The following is a 9,750-nucleotide window of genomic DNA, read 5'->3' on the forward strand; positions in this document are numbered from 1 at the left end:
TTTATGTATTTGGAAGGGCTGTGATATCTACAACTGAATTACTTGTTATTTCTACACAATGAGTCGAGTTTTCTGTAATTTCAATGTTATCCTGCGTGCCGAATTTGATGCTCTAAAGGGCCGGATTTAGTCCTCGAGCCTTGAGTTTGACACATGTGACGTAAGGCATTAAAACATTACATGGGGCACAAAAAATGAACAAATAAATTAAATTAAATAGTAAAATAAAATAAAACAAAATGATTCAAAGGCATCTCATTCATACAACTAATTTATGATCAAAAAGAAATGAAATAAATACAGCCTGCATTACTGTGTATCACGACAGTGGTAATTAAATTGAAAATATAGTGCTTATCGTACATTATTAGTGATGGTTTTTGGCATTTAAAATGCTTTTAATAAATGCTTAACAATGACATGTCATTCTGAATCTTTGCCAGCATTGTTGTGTGATGTTAGACATCTGATTCTCGAAGAAGTACGTTTTTATTTACGACTTTACCTAGTGGGAGCTCCGAAATCACTTGGCGTTCAAAGTCATTTTAAAAAAAAAAATTTTTTGTGTGTGTATATTTCGAACTCGAACTCGAAAAACAAATAAACAGAAAAAAACAAAAGAAAAGAAAACACATATTAACAAAAATAAAAAATATATAATAGTAAGCAAATACATATAGCTATAACAAAATTTTTCTACTGTCGTTCATTCTTTCAAAACCAAATTCTATTCGAAAAGGGTGTAGGAAGAAGTAAAAAAACTTATCTAGACCTACCACTTTTTCCATCTCAAAATGTCTCACTTGATCTCACCCTGAAGTACTGCTCAGGTCATAGCCATTAATTCAGTTGGCCTCATAATACAACGACAAAAATCAGACCAATGACAGCATCAAAGAAATTAATTAAAACAAAAAAAAAACCCACAAAAAACCAAAAACACATATCACTGGATACACAGTAAGCATGATGTTATTAATTCCCCCCTTTTTTCCATTCTGCATGTGTTTAAAATGTCAGTTTTAAAGATGTTTTTAAATCTGCCTATTGTTTTACATGATTTCAGTTCATCACTGCAGTTGTTCCATAATTCAACTCCTTTTGTTGAGACCTTCATGTTGGTTCTCACTGGTTGTATTTTGATCATGAAAATTCCTCGGAGTTGACGTTTGCCTTGTCTCACTTGAAAAAACCTTTGGATGCTGTTTTACTTTTTACATATTTTGGATAGTTTTGTAGTCAGTCCGATCCTTAAATTTTAATGTCTTAAGTTTCATTCAGTTTGTTGGTTCTCTGTAGGTGGTTTTGGTTATGATTCTTATTGCTCTTTTCTGTTGGATGAAGATCGGCTCTGTATTTGTTTTGTATGTGTTCCCCCACACCTCCAGACAGTAATTCATGTATGGGAGTATGAGGGAGCAGTACAAAATGTATAATTAAGATGTATTTAATAGATATTTGACTTTATGTAAAATTGCGACTGACTTTGATATTTTTCCTTTGATGTAGTTAATGTGTGATTTCCAGCCCAGTTTCTCATCTATTATAACACCAATGCATTTGATTTCAGACACTCTTTCGATCTCTTCATTTGCTGTGAGCTTTTTGGTTGAGCAAGTTGGACGGTTTCCAAATATTATAAATTTTGTTTTGTTTATATTTAGTGTTAGTTTATTCAAATCAAACCAGCTCTTCAACTTTTTCAGCTCTTCTCCTATGTCATACAATTTTTTTCCAAATTGTCCCCACAACAGAACACATTAGTATCATCAGCAAATAATATAAACTTAAATGTATCAGAGGTTTCACAGATACTATTTATCTGTGAAACCTCAGGGGGGTTACGTTCTAAAAATAACCCGCGAAGTGGTCAGCTTTATTTTTCACAATTATTATACATGTTTTAAGGCTGTAAAACCCCGCATCACACACTTTATACACTTTTCACAGACAGGAATTAACATTTCTCTCTTGTTTAAACACTCTAAAAGTTCAAACCTTCATAGATTGAAAACATAAACCTGTTTTCAAACATACAGCACTTCAGAGTCGCACTGCTAGCGATCAGACATTGATACCGAACGCATTCAGAGTCTTTTTGACGATGACGTCAGGTCGTGAATGTTTACACATTCAACCATAGAGTAGAAGCTGTGTGTGACCACCTTGAGCTGTATGACACGGCCTTTATAACCGGGACCGGACTAGGAAGGATTTGGCGTAGAGGAGAATCAGCGAGGAGGTGGTAGTTGCAGGTAAAAGTTCTCTCTGTAGCATTGAGCTAGGATAGCATTAGCCGCTAATCACACCAGCTTTTTTAACTGGTGGTTTATGTTTGTGAGAGGAGAAAAAGGAGTGCAGCTTCTCGCTTCAGCAGGCAGTGAAACTCACCGAGTTGGATGTGTTGCTAGTGGGTGGACGCAGCATTAGCCAATCAGGACGCAGAACACAATACGCGTTCATACGCTGTAAAAAAAAATGCATTAAAAATTGCACTGTAAAAAAATCCGCGAAACACCAAGGCCGTGAAAGGTGAACTGCGTTATAGCGAGGGACTACTGTATATACAAAATGAACAACAATGGTCCCAATGCTGAACCCTGAGGAACCTCTAAAATTTGCAATTAGTTCCTGTTGCTCAAGTAACTGGTAAGCCATGCTAGTGCTACTACTCGTATCATATATTTTTGTAGTTTCATCAGTAGTAAGTTGTGATCTACTGTGTCAAAAGCTTTTTTGAAGTCTAAGAACACTCCCACTGCGTATTTTTGTTTTTCTACAGCAGTTGTTATTTCCTCCACAAATTCCAAGAGTGCCATTGAGGTAGACCTGTTTCTCCTGAATCCATATTGTTGATCATACAGTATGTTATGCTTTGTAGTGAAGTCGTGTAATCTCATTTAAAATATTTTTTCCAATATTTTTGAAAACTGTGAGAGCTAAGAAACCCCCCTGCACACCTCTCCTCATCATCCCTCTCTATACCAACGCAACGCATAACATAGCTGTTGTTCTTACACGCTGTGAAAGAAAACATGGATTCTATGTGAGGCTAGGTGTGGACTGTCTCCTCTGAACTTGCCGATGGCTGCTCATTGTCTGTCATGGTCACAATGTTACATTAAAAAGACATGCTGGATGTTTCGCCACGGGCGAAATTCTTGCATTTGATTGTCAATACTTGATTGGTTGTTCCCTGGAGAGCCATAGGCCAATGACTCGGATGCTTTGGCATACTGCCAATGAAACAGCTTCTCTAAGAGCAGAATATAAACGTTTCTTCGAGAAAAAAAATAGACTGACATTAAAAGTAACAAAATCACCTCTCTCGTAAAAGTAGAAAAATGAAATCACAAATTTAGTCAAGTAAAAGTAGAAGTATGCCTCAATAAATTTAGGCAGTGGTTATCTGTACTGTTGCCCTATTAATATACCAACATTCTATCCGTACACAGCGTCCCTATTTGGCCACTGTAGGTCACGTGATAGGTCAGTCATTGGTCAGTTTAGGTCCCGTGACTAAGACTAAATCTTACCCTAACCTTAACCCTAACCCTAAAAATTGTTGCGATATTGGGCTATAACCTAACCCTAACCCTAAACCTAACTCTAAGATGCTAAGTGCGTGTACTTCTGTAACCGTATCAATAGCACGTACAAATAGACACTTTCATGAATTTACTCGTGATTAATTTTTTTTCAAAAAGTTACTCAAGTACATGTAATGGAGTAAATGTAACTTGTTACGACCCACTTCTGCGCATAAGACATGGGCATACTTAATTTTATACATCAAAAGTTTCGTAAATGTGACAGGCCAAATACAGATACGAAATGTGTGGAAATGAAAACAGATCTTCACATCTTGACAGTTTCTTCAATGAAGAAAGGAACAAAAACAAAACCTGTGAGTTGGCAGAATTATTATCTTCATAGATTCATGGACAACCTCTCAGAGATCTGGATAATGTCCTACAGAGAAGAACTGGATATAGGATTACTGTCCTAAACTCAACAAATGTTGGGAGTATTCCTTTTGCTGTCGTGTAAATGTCACGTTGTTAATAGAAATAAATCACATTGTTAAAATCAACAGTATAAAAACCAAAGGATGATGGCATGGCACCCGAAAGACCAAACAATTGTTGTTGAGAACCAGTCACGTTGTCATCTAATTAAAGAATCAAAGGAAGAACTTTATCATGACGAACGAAAGAACAATACTGCTTTGTCAAGGACACACATGGACTCATGGGGACAACATGTTTACAGGAACATAACCCAGGTTGGGTTACAAAAAAACAGTGCAGGCATATTACACCCTACCTAAACTCCTACTTGTCTATGAAACATTTAATTTATATTTTTATCTTTGTGTAGCCATTTGCTAAAGCATAACCAGCTGACGGATGCAGCACATGCTTATCCACCCCAACAGAAAAACTGCAGATTCCAATTGATCTTTTTGGAGTAATACAGGAAACCAGAGTTGCAGAGAAAACTCCACAGAACGAGGTCTCATAAGGTCCAGTAGCCAGGATTCACAACAACCTGAGTCTCTAGCTGAGGCACACATACTATCCAGTATCATACACCTTGCTGCATCGGTTAGTGAATGTTTTGTGTAACTCAATGCTTTGAGAGCCAGACACGCCCCTCCACAACTGGATTTACATTACGGACAATAACTGGTAACTTCCCTCAGCAGAACATATGAGCTCAAACAGTGTGTTGTACTATATCTGCTGACAGTGTACAGCTGAGCATGTTATTGCTGTGGCTAATATTCACGTGATGCATTCATTTGAAGAAAAGTGGTGCTTTTTTGCTTCATTCCAATTAGATCCAAAAAAAGATTAGCAATGATCTTGAAAATGTTCACCTCACAGTGAGTCAGAGGTTACAGACCCAATGTATGCAAACTGTCTGAGCTCTGCTGCTGCTGGTCTGTACACGTAGGAATTCCTCTCTTCCTCTTCCCTTTCCCTCTGTTCCCATAGTTTACCTCCCTTTTTCTCTCCTGTCTGCTCTTGTCTGTCTCCCTCACTCTCTGCACACACTGAGTGATGTGTTCACTCTTGTTTCAGAGAAGTCCAATGGAATGTTTGCAAATTAGGGCCTTTAAATCAGAGCTGCATAATTAACACACTATGCCTGGTTTGATTATAACATAGTTCTCATTCAACATGTGGGTCAATAATGTGACACCTACACATTCTGTCAAACTGCATTTCTTTTAGTTAAAAAAGGTTTAAATGCATAACAATATAACAAAATATTTAGCAACTTAGTATGTATGTGCACACTTTGATTTTTTTATTTTGAAATGTTACTAAATTACTTCTGTAATTAGGGTCCAAAGGCCATACTGGCCGTAGGAACCTATTGTTCTTGCTTTTCTTGGGAATTTTTGGTTTATCCCCTTAGAATGCCCAAAGTCTCACCAAAATGTGCACGCACCTCAGGCCTGCTGAACAATTACATATTTTGGTGCAATAAAAAAAATAGCTTAAAAAATGCGCGCCAGACGCCCAAAATACAATGGAACCGCACGACCGGCAGGTTTACCCGATTCATACGAAATTCACCACATGTATTGATGAACAAAAGGTTACTGATGACCCACGCCCAACACCAAACAGGAAGTCAGCGAGGTCTTAAATGGAGAAACGCATTTGCGCAACCTCGTCTGAGGGGCTTCATCCGATTCGCTTCAAACTCGACCAGAACACTTAGGAACCACTGAAGATTTTAAATCATCGAAAATAATTCACGTATCTGCAACGGTTTGTGGCGCCGCCGCAAAGTTGCAATGCTAATTTCGGAAGAATGCCACAATTTCAAAAAAACCATAACTCTGACACACAAAGTTCAATCAGCCTCAAATTTCACACAAATGACATTTGCCCAAACCTATTCATGACGGCCTTGAAACATTTCCCATCATACCTTGCATTTTTGACTGGCGTCATTTACGGTCAGGTTCACTGTTAGCAACTATGGCACGCCATACTAGAAAAATGCATATAACGGTAATATACAAAGTTCAAACTGCCTCATATTTGATACACATGTTGACTGTCCATTCCTAAACAAGACTCAATGTTGATATTACCCATCATGCCTTGCGCTCTCAGAGGGCGTCGCTAACAGCTCTAGTGGAAAGACGATATGGTGTATTGACTTCAAAGTAGTGTTGGATGAATCTTATAAGATGGGAGCAGGTCGCTGATGAAGAAAACACAGACTGTAATCAGTGGGAGGGGCCTATAATGTCACTGGAAAGTCCTTCACCATCACATTCTAAATGCTGTATCTTGGGTATTTTTCAATGGATTTGCATCATATTCACTGAGTGATTTTTAACTGGTTTTCCCTTTCATACTGGGTTTTTTGACTGGCGCCACTTTGCATGCCATAATAGAAAAACAGTCCAAACAGTCTCATATTTGATACACATGGGTTACTGGCCACGGCCACTTCTTCGGACCCTACGATGCTTCTCGCGGCTTTAATTTACTCTGTTATTTAAAGTGTCAAAATATTGTGTGGTGCGACTGTCTGGCCATGATTTTGAAAAAATCTTAAATATTACTCTAAGCCCATCTATCCATCTTCTGCCGCTTATCCGAGGTCGGGTTGCGGGAGCAGCATCCTTAGCAGGGAGGACCAGACTTCCCTCTCCCCGGCTACTTTGTCCACCTCTTCCCGGGGGATCCCGAGGCGTTCCCAGGCCAGCCGTGAGACATAGTCTCTCCATCGTGTCTTGGCTGTTCTTCGTGGTCGCCTACCGGTGGGATATGCCCTGAACACCTCACCAGGGAGGCATTCGGGTGCCCGAGCCACCTCATCTGACTTGACGTGGGCCATTAAGGGGTCTATAGTATACATCTGGGTATTTCTATTACCTTATTTGATGAATCATAGGTGTCGTGCTTGCGATTAATCACATCTGTTTGATATGTTCTAGGCCTAGGGAGTGGCTGGAAAGGGAGAGCTACCGTAGATGTAGCATACAGAAGGAAAGTGTCAGCAATAACGGTGTGACGTGCTAAAGATGCACTTCTATGAATATCTTTAGTGTTTTACTGGAAAAACCTGGATTCTGTGGCCACACAAAGACCACACTTGATGATTAGTCATAAAGCTATAGCCACAGGAGGACCTTGGATGTCTGCTCGTGCTTTAAGCAAAGCAGCAGGCAGATCATGTGATAACACTGTGATAGTATGTCCACAAGCCACAGAAACTGCCGGTCCATTCACAATTGTTTGCCCTTGAGCAAAAACTGTGTGAGAAAGACAGGAAGAAGTGAAGACAGACAGGAGAGAGAACGGCAGAAACCATTCAGAATATTGTGCAGTTAGCTAAACGCTGCTAATGCTGAAACACATGATCTCATGACTCACAAACCAGACATACACAGAGCCTGAAACGCTTGAAATGTTTGCTGTTTACACAAGTAAACATTAGCTAATGACTCAGCTGTTTTTTTGTTGTTGCTTTGTTTAACTTTTATTTAACTAGGAAAGTCTCATCGAGATTAATGTCCTGGAAGAAATTAGGTCTAGGGGAATTGCTCAAGATCCCACAGTGATGGCCCACAGTGGATTTGAACCTGCAACCCTCTGGTTTTTGTGATAATTTAAAGAATTAAATTGGAGCTGTAAAAAAAAAAAACACACAATACTCACATACAATTGATGTGACCCTGGAATTATTTTGATCTCCACCTTAGGCATTACCAACAATCTCTAAACCAAACATGGGCAGGTGGTGGCCTGTGGAACACATGTGGCCTTCTGGCTAATTTTATGCAGCCCCCAAAGTAAAAGTACAAAATGACAGAGAAATACACAAAACAAGAGCAAGTATTCATTAAAAAATACAAACATTTACAAAATTGCAGGAAAAAACAAGAAAAACTGAAAATACTCCAAAAACACACAAAACTACTACAGACATGAACAAAACAACCGAAATACACAAAAAAAGACTCCAAAAAAAGGCAAAATGACAACATAATTACACAATATGACTCCAAAAAACATACATTTTATAGGACAAATATGCAAAAGGACATCAGAAATGCACAAACAGCAATCATAACAAGCAAGAAATCAACAAACATACTCAGAATTACAGAACAACATTCAAAATGACGATAAAAAACGTTTTGTTGTTTCCTGTGTTGGTGCTCAGATTGGCCCCCGCTGTGATCAAAGTGGCCGACTCTGCTTTAATCAGTCATTCATTTACAGATAAGGACATTATCAGCCATTATCATTACAATCAGCAGGTACTGTACATCTTTTGAGTGCTTTGTGGAGTAGTGGTGAACTCTGACCTCATAACAAGATGCTTGTTGATCCATTTTCCCCTGAATTAATTTATCCGCCTACAGCACACGTGTCAAACCAAGGCCTGGGGGCCACATTTAGCACTTTGGAGCATCCAATTCAGCCCCGTGGCAGCAAGAAAAAAATGTCAGAGGAGCAATGAATCATTGTCTAGATTACAAACTCTTTTATTTGTAGCTATCTCCAAATTAAATGAAACTACACAATATCAGCAGAGCTTACATTTTTTCCATGCTTATATCACATGATGGCAGTTATTTTTAATGTGAAATTGTTAAATGAACTCTCAATTTTTTTACAAAATCCTGCAATTTTCTTCAAATTATTCCACAAAATTTCCTCGAATTACATAAAACATAAAAATGGGTCTCAAATTGAAATGAATTGAAAGTGAAGATCCTGCAGGGACTGATATCTGTCACGTATTGCTGTGATATTATCAGTGCCGTACATAGTTTATCATGTATTTACACGTGGAAGTGCAAACTAGAGCACAATAATGATTAAATGACTAATTTCACTGCCTAAAATCTGCTATGTATTTGGCCCCTGATCTAAAACGAGTTTGACACCCCTGGTCTACGGATAGCCTGTGGTGTGTGCGTGTGTGTGCGTGTGTGTGTGTGTGTGCGTGTTACACGATGTGTCTGGATGATAATGGACTGCTAAATTCAAGCAGATTTTTCCAAAAACTCAGATGTGGGTTTTTGTTCTGTGATTGACTTAGACAGCCTGACCTTGATGTCTTAACTTGTGCCTGAGTAAGTTGATTGACTCATTCTTAGAACGCTGTCTGCAGCGTTGTTCTGTAATGTAGTATCCTGTTTAACTTGGTGCTTCAGATTAGAGACAATCCAATGTTCTGCAGATTAGCAGATCAGAGTTGGTTTATGTCAGCCAACACACTTTTGTTACTTCCGGTGATTTTGCATATTAGCTAAAAATGTAGTTTCACCCGTGACATTTAGATTTAACATTTTGATTTTGATTTAACATTTATATTTAAATATAACATTTAGATTTAGATTTACTGTACCATTTAGCATTTAGATTTAGATTTAACATTTATATTTAAATGTAACATTTAGATTTAGATTTACTGTACCATTTAGCATTTAGATTTAGATTTAACATTTATATTTAAATGTAACATTTATATTTAAATGTAACATTTATATTTAAATGTAACATTTAGATTTACTGTACCATTTAGCATTTAGATTTATATTTAACATTTATATTTATATTTAACATTTATATTTAAATGTAACATTTAGATTTAAATTAAACATTTAGATTTAAATTAAACATTTAGATTTAAAATTCAACATTTAGATTTAGATTTAACATTGACATTATAGTTTTACGAGAAAAAAACAAACAAATTTCA

This window comes from Gouania willdenowi, chromosome 10 (assembly GCF_900634775.1).
Source record: "Gouania willdenowi chromosome 10, fGouWil2.1, whole genome shotgun sequence".
Lineage (NCBI taxonomy): Eukaryota > Metazoa > Chordata > Actinopteri > Blenniiformes > Gobiesocidae > Gouania > Gouania willdenowi.